This window comes from Muscardinus avellanarius (assembly GCF_963383645.1).
Source record: "Muscardinus avellanarius genome assembly, chromosome: 2".
Taxonomy (NCBI): domain Eukaryota; kingdom Metazoa; phylum Chordata; class Mammalia; order Rodentia; family Gliridae; genus Muscardinus; species Muscardinus avellanarius.
Window position 1 is genome coordinate 49,638,411 of NC_137787.1, and position 17,815 is coordinate 49,656,225.

At 35.1% G+C, this 17,815-nt stretch overlaps 1 protein-coding gene across 1 annotated transcript in view; it reads left to right on the plus strand.

Moving 5' to 3' along the window:
* Positions 1 to 17,815, plus strand: part of TFPI (tissue factor pathway inhibitor) — a gene marked incomplete at both ends in the record, with an annotated part of 92,145 nt that overhangs the window by 6,466 nt on the left and 67,864 nt on the right. The window lies entirely within an intron of this gene.

Sequence of the window (17,815 nt, forward strand, 5' to 3'; positions counted from 1 at the left end):
GAAATCTGGCTTTTTTCTCTCTCAGCAAATTTCTCAGAAAGAATGAGAAGGCAAGCCAGGCAAGAAGGCTGTGTTCTGATATGTGTGCGTGTGTGCGTGTGTGTGTGTGTGTGTGTGTGTGTGTGTGTGTGTGTGTGTGTGTGTATTTATATATCTATACTTATTTATCTGTCTCTATGTATCTTCCACTGAGTTGGAAAAAGAGACAAGACAAAACAAAGATTTACATCAGTTCTCCATAGGGTAAGGAAAAATGCACACAAAAAGGGGAAATAGTAAATTTCTCTCCTGTGTTTTCTCCAGTTCAACAAAATATTTGCTCCAATATTTATACTTAATGTTGCAAAACTTGAATTGTCATTAAGATTATATACTGAGAATGCTACCATAAAGGGTAAAGGAGCCCCACCACAAATCCACAAATGAAGTTTTTTGTCTCCTCTAAAGAAAAAAATAAATTGGAGGCAAAGAGAAGACTCCTTTGAGAGGAAAATTCAGAGGGGTTTGTTGCCATGCACAGCCAGCACAGGCAGCCAGAGAGCTGTATGTTAAAATTCACATTGCTTGCCAAGAATGGCTTCCCCCTTTGTGGGAAAGACTGCTGAAAAGAAGAATCAGTATATTTAGAAGAGGAATGCTTTTAGTTCACAAAGTTAGTATATTAGTAGTCTATTGGTTACCAGAAAAGACATTTTTAACTTTCCATTAAATTGGCTTTGCAAAGTATTTTAAGAAAAAAAACTTGCTCCTTAAAATAGAATATCTGATTCTAGAAATCCAGGATAAAATTCAAATCAACTTGTTTTTTTTATCCCTCTGTATGAGATATAATATTTAAAAACTCCAATATGTAGCAATATTTTGTTGTGAAATGTCATGCCTAGAAAATTATAGGAAGATTAGCCTTCTCTACTTAATATGTTTGGCGTAATAAAACATCATTCAATCAAGATGTTGACCTTAAATGATGCAAGTTATGACTAAGACTTCTTCAGAATGTCTCTTGTGAGGCTGAAGAAACACACAAACCATGACAAGCGCTTCCTGGCCCCACAGGTTACAACCACTTCTCCATAACTAGTCTCATGTCAAACTTGGCAAAGAATATCTTACTAATAAGAAATATGAACTAGATAAAACAAAAATGAGAGTGACTCCAGTACTAAAGCTTGTAACAGCATGTACTTTGTGATATTCCTGTGAAAATTCAGCCTACTTTGTAAAGATGGGATTTTCCTGATGGAGTCAGCTTGACTGACGCCATAAAATGCCTGAAAACTGTTTTGTTGTTGTTGTTGTTGTTGTTGTTGTTGTTGTTACTACATTGCCTAACAAGAATTGACTCTAATCTTCAACATATTTCAAGTTTGTCATTGGTTATTGTTGCTTTTTAATGAATTTCTGTTTAAGTCTGGGGCTTAGCATAAGTAAATTTGCAAAAAGTATTTATATCATAGCCTGAAATTAAGTATGTAGGAAGAAGAAAGAAGATGGAGGTCCAAGAAGATGAACCATAGGAGGTCTAGCAGTTTTACTCAGCCTGGTTGTCCTGTGCTGTATCAGGTAATAATATTGTTACAATAAACATACCCTATCATCAAGGAGAAAAGCATGGAAATAAGGAATATATCATTTTTTTCTGCCCAAGTTATGCTTAACATAACAACCCCTCACATCTACGAAGCTTTTACCAACAGAAGGTATATTTTCAATCACCTTCATGGGTCACCCATATTGGTGGTCCATTTTCTCTTTACTGTGGTCCAGTTTGAAAGAGTAGCCCTTACCATAAACATAACACTCAATGGAAAGAAAAAAAATGGATAAAACTTGTAGCACCTAAAACTCATAAACTTTGCATAAAACACATAAAAAACTCAGTCAGCTGTCACCTGCATTGTTTTCCTGCTAATTCTTTTGCCCAAGTTAGAAATATAGCAAAACCTGGTGATGATAGGAATATGTCTCATTTTTCTTGCTTTCTCATAAAATGGATACTTTTATATTTTTATTTAGAAATTAAGATAATTGAGATACTTAATCTAAAACACATTCACACAAATGCACTGACTTCAAACTCCTACTTAATATTAGGTTTCTCAAGTACCCCTAAAATTAGCATGATACGATACTAAATTTTGGCCAAAAGTGAGATAGCTGCCTTATATCTGTCTGGTAGCACTGATTTGCCACTACATAATAGTCCTCCCCTCCCCATTACTTTTTGTTCTGATCCTTTATCCTAGGTAGATCAAGCTAAGAGGGAGGAACGGAGGTTTTGTGTGACATGCTGAATGCATGTCAAACTACAGGAGAGCACATATTCTTAAAAGGCAAGACTTTAAGTTGCAAGAATGATGGTATGAAGTGAGAACATATTTAAATTCCAAATTGTGCTCAAATTATAATAGGTCCAAACAAGGAACGATTTCTCTTCCTGCAGAGTGGTAAGGCCAGAGGGCTCATGGGCTGAGGGTTCTTCCAAACACTTACAAAGTACATTAGAGAAGCTAATATGTGAGAGCATTTTAATTTGATGACTTGGGGCACATCTAGGCAACTCAGATTTACCCAAAAGTGGTAAAAATTTTACCACTAATTTACTTAGTGGTAGATTACTTAAAATAGGTAAGGTTACATTTCCCACATCAGCAAAAGGGGCTTGAGGGCAAAGTTAATATCATTAGAGCAAGAAAAGTGAACCACAAAGAGAAAAGGATTTAGATTTGGGATATAAAGCTAAGACTGAGACAGAGTGAGAATTTGCCTCTTACCTGCTCCAGGTGAATACCTTTGCAGTGCAGTCACATTTTGGGTGAAAAGTAATTGCTTAGAACATGAAATAATAAAATTTCTAATCTTTCCCATACTTTAAAATTGACACAAATGACTAAAATGAATGCTTAATATGATAAAACTTAATTTTGGTTTTTATGTTTATCAAAACTTCTAATTTTAGGTTTTGACATCCTATCTAATTTTGGTGTTCTTTATCCTATGTTCTCTTCTTACAATACTGAAGAACCAATTTCCATCCAGATTATGTCTTAATTTTGTAGCTTCCTGAGCTTGTTGAAAACAGATATATTTTAATAGACAAGAATCTTCCAGGATAAAATAAAAAAATGTTTCCCCATATATGGAGTAGGAAAAAAACAGAATTATTTCTGTATCTTTGTTAAGAAATATAAAAGCTCATATTTACAGCCTAGTATGTGTTTCAAATTTTGAGTTGGGAAGAAATAATAGAATATGGTAAGGAATGAGAAGGATAATATTTAGTATTAGGTGGGTTCTTGAAACATCTGAATACTGGATAGATTCATAAAAGTTAAAGATACAATGGTTTATAGTTAGTTTGTTGGTAAGGACATTTATCCAAATAATTTAGAATTAGAGGTATACACAATGGAATGGCAAACTGGTAATAAAACCACAAAAAGGATCTTACACAAAGAAGGAAGAGCTGAATCTAGAGTCTGTAAGTTAATGAATCAGACTCTCTTATTATTTTAGCATCAAGTTCCTATATTTTCTTGAACACAAGAATACCCACATTTGTGTGATTTTTTTTGTTTTTTGTTTTTTGTTTTTAATGTGGTACTAGGGATTGAATCCTGGGACATCCTATCACTTAGCTATACCCCCAGACCTATTTTCTATTTTATTTGGAAACAAGATCTCACTAAATTGCCAAGACTGGCCTTGAACCTGTGATCCTCCTATTTTATCCTCCTAGGTACTGGGATTTACTGGTGTGCACCACCACACCCGGTGTTTGTATATGATTTATAGGAAAAAAAAATGATGAAAATTTTCCTCAACGGTAAGTACAGCTTCAGTATGAAACCTATGATCTTTGGGGAAATCATTTCTGCTCAGTTATAGCTCTTGCACATAGGTTTCTTTTATTTTAATTTCTTATTGGTGCATTGTAGTCACACATCTTAGTAGAGTACACGATGGTAGAGGCATACATGGTTCTTACCACAATAAGAAAAGGAGATTCTCACGTGACTAGGCTGAAAGGTAGTTTGGTGGGAGGATATGTGTAGACTATTAGGAAAACTCAAATGGAGAGGACTGTCCCTCTGAAGCTCAGACATCATTCTCATCTCTTGCTCCTGGCATCTACTCCTCCTCTCCCTTATTCTCTGGGAGAGTTTGCTGCTCCTTCCTCTATTCTCTTTTGCCACTCACTCAACTCTCAACTAGCCATCCTCGCATAACTCCTTTGTACACAACCATTACGGCTTCCAGGCCTCACTACACAACTTTTTACTTAAGAATCTGGCATGTGCTATCTACCTTTTGTTTTTGTTTTTTTGTTTTTAATCTTAGTTGAAGTTTCCAAAGGAGGAAATCTAATTGGCTGAGCCTATACCTGTTCCTCAGCAGAGCCTTTAGATTATCTAAGATTTAACCAATGTCCATTGTAGTACAAAGAATGGGCCACTTTTCTCAATACCTAAATTGTGTTTAGTAGCAGTGATTGAGGTAAATTGTCAGGTTGGTAGAAAATCCAGAACCTGGGGGAGGAAGTGGCCTGCTAAAGTGAAGGTCTGACATCTTGCCCTGAAGCCAGACTGCGTGATTTCAAGCACAGCCCCTATGTTCTGTGCGCAAGCTTCTTGGGCCTGTGACGTGTGCATTCAGGAAGGAGTTTCTTCATAAGTTACTTGTGAGAATCAAATAAGACAACTAAATTGTACACAAAAGGAAAGATTGATTACCTGTGAAAGAGAGGTTGAAGGAAAGTAGTTAGAAATTGGAAGACACCAGAAGAAAATGAAATATAGAAAGCAAACATGTGGTGGATTGGCTGCTTAAATAACCTCAGCCTTCCAAGTGAAGTAGATTCTCATCTTATCTCATCTCTAGAGGTCTTAGATCTCAGCCTGACATGACTAAGATCACGACTTAGGTCTGACATGACTTAAGTATTTCTCTGATGGAAAAAGAGTAAATGTTGGTGTTGTTGCAAGGAACCTACAGCAGAATGAAGCTCAGTGACATCTCTAAAGACTTACATATTCAAAGTAATCATTTGAATGACAACAACAGGAATGTATTTAGGAAAGGTCTGCTATATGCTAGGGCCTGCCTTTTGTCCTCTTTATATTTAAATCAGTTAGTATTTATATTCAGCCTAGGAATTATTATTATGATCATTCTAGGGAAACAGAAACTGAGGTAGACCTAATTTAAACAACTTGGCCAAAGTTGTAAAGTTAGCAAGTGACCTTGCTAAGGCAGGGTTAACAGACTGATATTTTGCATTAAACAATACAGTATTATATTGGCTTGAGTAAGAGGGACTACCTTGAATTATTTTCAAAAACACTGACAGTATGGAAGCTAAGAAACAAGTTGCAGAAAAGAGTTCATTTATTAACAACGTACTAATAAATATATAATGCTTCTAAAATAATTCTAGGGGGATAGGTGGTTTTTAAAACTTTTTAGAATCCTAGAAAGCAAAAAATAATAATAGCTATTCAAAATTGATAATGTGTGAAACTGTTTAAGCTGTTTCTTTCATCTATTTCCTCCATAGGGAGAAAGAAAAAACAAAATGAGGCTTTTGAAAAGTTTGGCAAAATTAGACTAAATAGAGTCAGAGTTGGCGTGACCTAACAGGAAGCCAGCCCATTCCCAGCTGCCACTGATCTCTGAAACAGACTCGGAGGCTCCCTCTCTTCCTAAATACACAGAGACTTTGGGCTAGATAATCTCCTCAAATTCTTACCTCGCCCTTTCACTGCTAGCAGGATCAGATTGCATTTTTTTCGGTATCCTTCACTTCCCCTTTCTTGATCTGTTTAAAAGAAGAAGTGGAGAAGATAAACCCTTTCTTCAACACTTGGAAGGAAAAGCAACATAACCTCAAGTCCGTGTGGAAATAAAAAATCTTTCCAAGAATTTTCTTCAGAGATTGTACTGGTGAGTATTTGGGAACATGCTGTGTAATCCATGAGAAATAAATGTTATTTCTTTTTCTTTGGGAATAGCAGGCAAGGCAGGGCAGAGGAACACAACCACCTCTTCCTTTAAAATGAAAATCAGCTCTTCCTTATAAACAAAGTAGACTCATATTGCAATGCAAAATTTAGTTCTCAGCATTTTGTGTTTTAGTTCTTAAGCGAATGTGTGAGTAGTGCTGATGTATGTCAGACCATGAGCATTGTTGTAAGGAGTTGGGGAGATGTAGCCTTTCCATCACACTAAGATTGTTGTAAAATCCTTTCTAATTGTGCTGATTAATTGGAATTTTTAGAAGGTTTGGTTTGCCTTTACATTATACTTATTAACATATAAAGAACAATACTTGAGAGGGAAAGAGCTTCTATCAGCCACCTGTTAAAAGAAACTTCTTACATTAATATTAGTTGGTGATATTTAAAATGAAGTTTAAATGTTAGAATTCTTGCAATCTAAATATTTTACACTAGCATTAACTAGTCTCTCTATGGTAATATTTTACAAATCTTCAGAGACTAAAGTTTGTATCCTAACATGCTTAAGTGAGAATATGATCAACTTTGTATGTTGGGCAATTTTATAAATTAAAGCAATAGATATTTACATGATGTACTATCATGTTACTATTGACTATGAAAATGATATTAAACTTTGCTTCTGGTAATGAAAAAAAGCAAATAATCTAAAAGCATACACCCGCAGAACTATAATGTGAAAAACAATTATTTAGTTATGAAAAAAGCTCATTTGTATGAAAGAAGTGAGAGTTAAGAGAAATGCCATGTGGGAAAAAAGAAAAGATAAGCCACAGCCACACTGTGACTCAGTGCTCTGGAAATTAGTCACAAAATGACTTTGTATAATATGAGATAACATAAACACAGAGGGCAGAACCCAGGCAGGAAGCATACAGCCCAGAGAGTCATATTTTATATGTAAAGGCACAATATTTATGTCAGAGGGGGAAAATGTGACAATGTTGGCATATGGCAAAATTTTTAACCCTACAATTGTTTCATAAAACATTTTAGAGATGCTTTTAAATTCTTCATTTGAGTGCAAGATTATTTCAAGGCATATTATTTATATCTTCGCTAATCCTTATACAAAAGAATCAGTAGTCTGTTTAAAACCTTAAATAAAGGTGAAATGTCAATATGGTGACTTTTGTTTAATAAAATTAAAAAATATTAAAATGATCAATAGATATTTATAAGTATTAGTGTGAATATAAATAACTAACAAAATAACATAACACCTTAAAACAAGAGCATCATTTTGAAATGCTTTAAACACCTTGAGTAGTTATATTGGGAAACCAAAATTATCTTCTTCAGGTGACCATAAAAGCCTGTTAGAAAACTTAAGTAACATATTTGTTTTTTTCTTTATTAGATTTGCTGAACTGGATACATATTTATTTTGTTTTGTTTCTCTTTAAGACACAGTCTAATATCTGTAAACATTTGTTTTATCTCCAATGAGAAGATAAAACCCCTTCCTTCTGTCAGTGTGCTCCTGTCCAAATGAATTATGCCATTTCCTGGAGTTCTATGCCTATGTGATTGTCCCATCCTCTATGTTTTACAGGTTTATAGGTTGTTTTTCAACCTTAATCTGTTTTACATATATATATGTTTGTTACATATATGTAACATATATATATATATATATATATATATATATATATATATTTGTTAAGTTTTTAGAAGTCCATAGAAGAAAAAAAAGTGTGAAACTAGTTTCCATAACTAAACATTCTTTCCTTAAGAATTAAGTTACTGACCTAATCTAAATCTACCATAATTCAAATTCAAAAGGAATATAGGCAGAATGGAGAAGAGAGGCTATATTCAAAGGCTTAATTTATTTCCAGAATGCCTAGCAACTTCACCAAATAGTAAGTGTATGATAGATTTATCATGAATACTTGCTTCATTAAAATCAATGTCAGGAACTTTGAAGAGAGATTTCAACTGAAATAAAAGCATAAAAATGCAAGGTCAGCACCTTCCCTAACAACAACAACAACAATAATAAAAGTTGGGGGAGCTGGGCATGGTGGCACATGCCTATAATCCCATGTGACTGGGGAGGCTGAGACAGGAGGATCACAGGTTAAAGACCAGCCTCAGAAAGTAGTGAGAATCTGATCAACCTATTAGGACCCTGTTTCAAAACAAAAATGCAATAGGGCTGGGGGTGTATCTCTGTAGCTCAGAGGTAGTATGTCCCTGAGTTCAATTCCCAATCACACACACACACACACACACACACACACACACACACACACACACACACACTGGGGAGAAAGGGAGATAATCGGAAGAGTAGAGAGTACTCAGAATACAATTTTCAATAAAAATGTGATTTATAAGTATATATTAACTAAATTGACAATATAGATTAAATTAACTTAATCCTATCACCAATTTACTTTTGTTGCTATGTGTGCATTATCTAAGAATTATACTATAATCCAACTCATCTAACCTCAATAAACACTTTCTCCATTCAACCAGCCAGCATTTTTATTTTTACAATCTACCTTATTAAATCATTTGGAGAATTTAACCTGGTGGGGTAGCTTTTTAAATTTAAAAATATGGTAAGTGTATCCATTTTAAAAGTAGCTTTTGTCTTTTATATAAACACAGAAACACTATAATTCTGGTTATTGCCCTACATTAGGAGGGGAAATCTGAATTCAGCTGGAGTACCTAGTGAAGCCCTTGTTTTTGAACATCCAATCTCACTGCCTGAGGAAAGGGAGCATGCTTTTCCAGCAAGTTCTTTTCAAGCTAGCCCATCTGTCTTGGCTCTCAGAGAGCCTCAGCAAGCACTTTCTTGGTATTCCAGAGACTCACTGCCCTTGTCTTCCTGTCATCCCTTCCCCACATGACAAGTGTCCTGCACAATGAGAGCCTGGGATTCCACTACCAAGTGGCTGAGGCCCACTGAGTCACTCCATTTTTCTTCTTCCCCAAACTAACAATCACAAGAAGTAGAGGCTCATGTCTAATCCACTGTTTGCAGTTCATTCCGGCTTCTCTTTGGCATCCCATGTTCTCTCTTGGTTGGGGATCTTATGTTCTTTCAGTCGGAACAACTATATTTTAAAATCATTTTTAAAATAAAAGCACACCATGATCCACAGTAAAACCACCAGTGCTGCAGTAATTCGACCTCAGCTGTTCTATCTGGTGGATCACAGCTCTCTAGAGACTTAGAATTGTTGCACAAAGCTTCTCAATCAAATGGGAATGGATAAATAGTGTGAATTATTTTTTGTGGCCGATGGAGGCCACTTCGACACCAGGAATGTGAACAGTGGCCAACTGCAATAAGGCTGTTATTGTCACACATGATGTGCCTGGCCCCGGTGAGCTGTACTACACCGTCAGTGCCACTACCACCCTGCTGCCAAGCTCATTTTGGTTTCCTCCCATTCTTGACTTTTACCTATTACTCTCAAAAGCTCAAATTAATAACACCACCTCCTTTCTCCTTTCCCAGGGCTTAAAAATGGAGTCTCAGAAATAGCATAATCTCGCTACATGAGAGGCTGAAACAGGAGGATCACAGGTTAGAGATCAGCCTCAGCAACTTAGCAAGGCCCTTAGCTGTTTATTATTTTTAAAAAAAGGGGGGGAGGTTGGGAATGTTGCTCTGATGTGGAAAGTACCTGGGTTTAAACTCAAGTGCCCAAAAACAAAACAAACAAAAATTCTGCACTCACCCTTTTTTCGTGCTGCCAATTTCAAACACACCTAAACACAAAAGAAATGAAGTTCTGTTAATGATAAATGAGTGAACCTTAAAGACTCCAGGTGAGCCAGGCGTGGTGGCACACGCTTGTGATCCCAGCATGTGGGAGGCTGAGGCAGGAAGATCACAGGTCCATGGCTAACCTCAGCAACTTAGTGAGGCTCTCTGCAACTCAGTGAGACCCTGTTGCAAAATAAAGAAAAAAAAATAGGGCTGGGAGTGTAGCTCCGAGGTAGGATGCCCCTGGGTTCCAAAAACTCTAGGCAAAGTGAAATAAGACTGACAAATTAGGATAAATAATATATAATTCTACTTTATATGGTTATATAAAACAAAATTTATAAAAATATTTAGTAGAATAGAGGTATGAATGATGAGCTATTGTTTAGGGTGCGCAGTTTCTGCTTGACATAATGAAGATTTTGGAAATGGATACTGGTGCTATTTGCATAACACTGGGAATATACTTGTTAATGCAATGATGTTGTATATTTAAAAATTATAGCTGGGTGTGATGGCACATGCTTGTGATCCCAGTGCTTAGGAGGCTGAGACAGAAGGATTGCAAGTTCACAGCCAGTCTCAGCAACATTGTGAGGCCCTCTGCATATATTGTTTCAAAATAAAAAATAAAATTGGACTGGGGATGTAGCTCCGAGGTAGTATGCCCCTGAATTCAATCCTTAATACCGCCACCAACAACAATAAGGAAACTTAAAATATCAAACTTTTTGTAATATCTACTTTACCATAATAAAATATGTTTAAATTATATTAATAAGAGTTAAGTTTGAAGAACTCTATATTCATGATAATATTTTTATATCTTCTCTAATATATTAAAAAGCATAAATATTTTAAAATGTCAGTTGCCTAAATCTTTAAAAATATGAACAGAATCTTTCTGTTCTTTGCTATATCAAGGCTAATCATTTTACTTATAATGTTTTTCTCTGATTATATTATGAGGGCAATTCCTATTTCATACAATCATCTGGCAAGTGTTCTCTTCAATCTTTTAGATTTTCTGAAAGAGTTAATGGCCATTGGTATTATTTATTTAAGTACTTGGTAGAATTCTATAATAAAGGAATCTGAGGCTGGAGTTTTCTTTGTGGAAAATATCTGAAATTACATATTTTTAAAAACTGGTATTACAACTATTCAAATTATCTATTTCTGAGTAAGGCCAGAGCCCTGATAGTCTGCCCTCTCTAGTGACTCCTCAACACAAGACATTTATCTTTCATGTGTTTGTTACTTTCTAATATCTAGCATCTTGCCTCTAATGATGCTTCTGGTCTTTGAAGCTGATAAGCACATATTAAGCTTCCAATAGCTAACAAACTATGAGTTAACCCAAGAGTGCATCTGTCCTCTGTCCCTATTATGACCCAGTCTCAATTCAAATACTCAGTAACATATGTGTGTGTGTGTGTGTGTGTATATATATATATATATATATATATATATATATATATATATTTCCCATGGTACTGGGGATTGAACCCAGAGGCCTTTTACCTTTGAACCACATGCCCAGTTCAACTTATTTCTTATTTGGAAGCAGTCTCCATAAGTTGATGAGAGTCTTGCTCCTTGCTGAGCCTGACCTCAGACCTTTGATCCTCCCATCTCAGCTTCACAAGTACTGAGATTCTAGATGCGTGCCACCACACTTGGCAGTAATATTTTTAAAATAAAGTTCTTTATTAGAATACATTTATATTTACAGCTTTTCCCTTCCTTTATTTGGATCAACATTTATTTCATCAGTGCCACTTTTCTTCTTCAGAAATTCTCTCCTGTCTTCCTGGACTCTATTTACATGTGAACCTTAGGATGCTTAAAATTACCTGACACATTCTACTAATGACTTTTTGTCTGTTTTTTCCATTTCAATGTGTATATCTTGATAATTATTTCTTCAGGTTACTATTCCTCTTTTCTACCATGCTCAATTGGTTTATAATATTATCTAGTATATGTTTCATCTTACACGCTATTATCTCCATCTCTTAGGATTTGATTTAGATCCCTATGTTCTAAACCACTGCTGACTGTACCCAGTATTTTTTGTAGCTCTTTGAACATATGGAATACAGTTAAAATGACAGTTTTAGGATTCTTCTCTACTAACTCTATTTTCTGTCATTTGGGTTCTTCTCATTATAGGTCACAGTTTGCTATTCTTTGCATACCAGGTAATTTGGATATAAATAGTTGATCCTATGAATTCTAACTTTTAGTTACTGGATATAACATGTTTCTATAAATATTCTTGAGCTGTCTTCTGGGTTGCAGGTATATTGCTTGGAAACAATTTGGTAATTTGTTGTCTTGTCATTAAGCTTTGTTGGGCAGGAACAAAGCAGTATTTGTTCTTTTGTTAATTTTTCCCCACAAGTCAAGCGACCTTCTAAACACTTGGCTCCATGTTCCCTGAATTGCATTTTCTTTTTCTGCAACTCAGGGACAGGAGGTACTTTCAGCTCTAGGTGTGCTCCAGGTGCTGTCCCCTCTACCCACCAGGTGGTTCTTCACCCAGACTTGAGGACTTTCCTTTTCCATGCACTCATGACTATTGAGTAGAAAACCCAAACTCTCTCGGGAGACCTCTGGATCTTTTTCTCGGTTCAGCTCTCTCTACCCCTGCATACATCAGCCATCTCGGCCTCCCTAGATTCTCTGCCTGGTTTCCTGAGCTCGGGGAGATCACTGTGTCCCTCCACTATTTGATAGCTCTGAATCTTAATGTGGAAATTCTCTCCAGGCACTACGCTGGAGCACATGTGGGGGTTCAAGGCTGAATATCTTTTTCTCAAAAGAAATTTATTTGGATCCTTTATTTGGATCTACATTTCATCAGCGCCACTTTTCTTCTTCAGAATTTCTCTCCTGTCTTCCTGGACTCTATTTAACATGTCAACTTTAAGATGCTTAAAGTACCTTACAGCCCACACATCTTATTAATTACTTTTTGTCTGTTTTTCTGTTTCAATGTGTATATTTTGACAAATGAGCTTCATACCCTTCCCCCTAAAGACAATTTGATTTCATAGAGTTTTATTTTTTTATGGGGCAGCATAAATCCAGTCCATGTTAATAAAATTTAGCTAGTAGTAGAAAGGACTATTTTTAATTATATCTTTAAAAATTCTAGGCATGGTGGCATACACCTATAATCATAGCACTTGGAAGGCTGAGACAGGAGGATCAGATTCCAGGCCAGTTTGCAATTTAGCAAGACCCTATTTCAAAATAAAAAATAAAATAGGGATGAGGTATGGATTGGAGGTAGAATACTACTGGGTTCAATATCAGTACCACAAAAGAAAAAAATGCATACATATATATGTATATACATATATATGTATATACATATATATGTGTGTGTGTATATATACATATATACTTTATTACATATGTGTATATTATATATAATATAAAATATATATGTGTATAGATAATCTTTAAGGATACTAATTCAGTAATTTGTTAGTTTTCTTGGATGAGCACAGTTATTATCTGCTCCATTCCAGGAACTATGTTATGCTTACATTTACATGCACTTGCATGTTTATATAATGAAGCACTTAAATTTACCGTTCCTAATAAATAGCTGTTTCATCTTAGATAAGCAGTTTATTTGCTCGTTATGTTTTTCTGATAATAGCTGTTAGAAAATGATTGGATTTTGCTCTCTTGTATATTAGATGACAAATGAGCTCCACACACTTAAAATCAATCAAGCTGTCACTAGTTCAGCAGGCAGGGCCAGAACGAGGTGTGCACAGAGCTGCTTCCCTGGAGCCTCGAGAGATTTATCAGGAACTACAGGTTACTGTTTCCTGATAGTTTCCTATCAGAAATTCTAATTATCTTCCCTCCCCTGCTTCTTATTTCTATATATAGAAACCTGGGTGGAATAAAGATAAATTAAGACTTTCTCTTTTGTAAAAGGAAGTATAGTTTCAGGTGTTTCCTACCCTATACTAGTTGAGACAAACAGATAAGTCTCTGAATAACAAATTTTACATGCTTTTGCCATTGGAATTTAGCTTTATGGTTACATAAGAATACATATCCTATCCAACTTTTTATAGGTTCTTTAGTTCATTTAATTCTATAGTTTAATCTCATTTATCAGAAATATTTAGATGATGAGGAAATAAAACAGGTACCAATAAGGAAATGATGGTGTCCATGTTCTGATGTGAGTTACAAAACAGTTTAGAGATACACAATTTACCTCAGAATTATTCAGGCCTCTCTTTTGGTGCCAAATATTATTTTTTTCTAGTCCTAGGCGTCCTAGAATTAACTTTAAAAAAAATTGGTGAATTCGTGAATAATATGTCAACTGAAGTGAACTATTTAGTCAAGTCTTTCCTGATTTAGATTAGCCCCAGTTCTCATAGCAGTAGAGATTTTTTGATATATGTTCAACCCTGAATGAAACTCTTCTCAAGCCTTTTTATGTCTGAAGTCATTTATTAACTATTTCAAACAAGTAAAAGTGATCCTGAGGCATCAAGCTTTGCTTTATTGCTGCATATCACTATGATGGCCCTGTTACCAGGTAGCAGCAGAGCATGACATACTGGATCATCACCTCCTTATTCCTAAGACAAAGAAATCAAGTGACGGGATAAGTACTGGAAGCCTCTCCTGTGACAGGCATGGGTGAATGGTGGTCCACGAGTGGTCTCCAAGAACATACGTGAAAAATATCTGTGCCTCTGTCTATCTGGGCTATAGAAGGAAATTCATAACATTCTTAAGATATTCTAGAAACTTTCACATTAGCATAAAGGATAATCAGAGATGTGCTCAAATATCTAAGGAAAAGGGTTAAGATATAGTTAAGATCAAGAAGAGTTTCAAGCAATAGCATGTCCTGAAAAAGGCAAAATAAATATTTTAAAGGCAGATGGGGTGGAGCTGGAGATATATCATATGATAATAAATCTTCAAGAATCTTTTTGAAAGGTAAGGAAGATATTAAAGCATTTTAAGATATTAAGTTCTATGATTACTTCCCAATAAACAGATTCAATTTTGAATATCTTCAAAGCTGAGTGTTATCTATGTGATTTTAATATTTTAGATCCTTTACAGGACACAAAATGTATACAGTGTATTAAATCTTAATAATTTATAAATTAGCCCAATTACTGAATTTGAAGAAGCTTATTAAAAACTCAAACCTTGCTGGGTGTGGTACTGCATGCCTTTAATCTCTGTACTTGGGAAGCTGAGACAGGGGGATTTCAGATTCAAGGACAGCCTCAGCAATTTAGCAAGACTCTCAGCAGCTCAAGTAAAACTTGTTTCAAAATAAAATAAATCACTGGGCATGGTGATGCGCGCTTGTAATCCTCACGCTTGGGAGGTGGAGACAGGAGGATCGCACAGGTTCGAAGCCAGCCTCGCTGGCTTAAGAGACCCTGTTTCCAAATAAAAATATAAAAAATAGGTGTCTGGTAGTGTAACCCATAGGTAGAAAGGTTTCCAGGAACCCCAGCACCACCAAAATAATAATAATTAATGATAATAATAATAATATTAATAATAATAGAAGAGCTGGGACATAGCTTGTAGGTAGAATGTCCCTGGGTTTAATCCCCAGTACCAAAAAAAAAAAAAAAATCAAAAATAAAGTTTTTGCTTTACATTCCCAGAAAACTATAATAAAAGGAGTTAGCCAGAATATTTTAAAAGAAAGCATTGTCTGATACCTGATTATATGATTTTGGTTAGGTAAGACTTGGATAGATAAAAGAAGAATGGCAATTTAAACTATTTATTTTCATAAAAACTATAAAATAAGTTGGGGGCAATGGTGTATACCTATTTCCAAATACTGCTTGGAAGGCTGAGATAAGATGATGGCAGGTTTGAGCCTCAGCAAATTAGGAAGACCCTCAGCAACTTAGAGAGACTCTGTTACCAAATTAAAAAGTTAAAAAGTCTGGGGGTGTAACTTGGAGGTAGAATGCCTCTGAGTTCAATCCCCAGTAAAAAATAAATAAATAAGAATGAAAAGTAAAGAACATTCACAATGAGGAAAAAGAGAAAAAGAAAACTATTCATTGGACCTTGTGAACTAGATCTTGTGAATGATACGGGTGCTTAGCATGCTCAGGACAGCCCAGGGTACTCCTTTCCTGACTCTGATGTTTTACTGTCCGAGTGGAACAGGCTGAAGATTGACTTATTAACAACCCCTACAAGACCATGACTCAGTTTCTGGGGGCTCCCTTTCCTTAAGAGTGGTGATTCAGAGAAGCTGAATGCAGGATGTCCTCTGGACAGATGGATGGAGTCACCCACAGCTGCAGTTTCCACCATAGACCCAGCTCTGACCCCTTCTAAAAATTTTCCATTAGAATTCTGGGGTTTTTCCATATTAACACTCATTTTTATTATTATGAGAAAATATCTCAATGACATGAATAAAAAAAATGGATCACTGCTTGTTTACCATCTCTCATTCACTTTTAAGGATAAAAACTTTAGCTAACATTTGAAACCATAACTGTTTTTTGTTGAAAAAAATACCTGATTTGTCATGTATCTGAAACAAAAATGTTCTAAAAATAAAGCCTATTGAGCATACCACTTTTTATTATCTTAAAAAGAATATAATTCAGTAGCATTTTGTAGAAATTTTTAATTTGTGAACTAACATTTTATCTTTTATTCTCATGTCCCAAGCTGAGAGCATTAGAAGTAGGAAGTTGCCAAGTCTCCAATGTATCTGCCTCAGCAGAGCCAAAAATCTGGGATGAAAACAGACTCTGAGGGAAAAAGAGAAAACTGGTCTAATTTTTAGCTATTGATCTTTGAATTAAAAAATGGTAATATCAACCTACATATGTCATGAATAAAGGTTTTAATTTGAACCCTAGAAAGGTCTTAAACGGCTCCCCATGTCTTTTCAAATGCATTTTCCTCTTGGATATAGATGTCATACTCAACATGAATTAATAATTTTAATGAATACATTAATAAATTAACAAATTAACCAAGAGATGGATTGGGAATTTGATCATGAAATACCATTTACCTACTTAACTAAATAATGGATTCCCACAAATATAAAGGGCAGAAAAAATAGACACAGGCAGCCATAGGTCTTTTTATATCATTCGCATTTCTAAGACATATACCAGATAAACATATTTGATATATTAAATTATTTTCTTTCTCCTTTCTAGCCAGATTCTTTTTATACATTCATATTTTTTCCATTCCCTTTGATTGGAGCTACTAGCATTTGTAGTGGAGCAGAATTATATTTTCAGAAATCTCCATTTTTACTTTATATGAAATACCAATATTTGTTTGTTTCTCCATAAATACATTAAAATTGTATGCTTTGAAGACCTTTGCTTTTAAACAAATTCAGTTATAATATCAAAACTGAAGCCATCGTGATGAATGGTGAACTTATTAAAAAAATGAATGCCACCTTTTAAAAACAAGATCTTATAATGTGTGTGTGTGCATGTGTGCACATATGCATATAAACCCAGGGGAATTCTACCTCTGAGCTATAGCCCCAGCCCTGTTTTTTTTTTGTTTGTTTGTTTTGTTTTTTTTTAGTTTGAAAATAGGGCCTTGCTAAGTTGTTGAGGGCCTCCTAAATTGCTGAGGCTAGCCTAGAGCCTGAGATCCTACTGTTTCAGCCTCTCAAGTTCTTGGATTACAGGCATGCATCACCATACCTGATGATAATATCTTTACAAATTTAACTATAAAATCCAGACAAAATAATCCCATATATTTTTTCTAATATTGTTTTAGCACTTTGAATAACTATATGCATAACAAGCATAATAAAAAAATTCATTACCATTAAAACAGAAACTTTAGCATTATTTCCTTTATTATATGTTTCTATTTTATTTCACTTTGTCCATGGTATTTTAATACTAAGAGACTGATAGCACATCACATTCTTTAGACTCTTGTTGCAAATTAAGGTGTATGTTTACATGTCCTTTTTCTTCACTTTGTAATTATCTCTTTACCCCATAAGCCTCCCTTGCCCCGTACA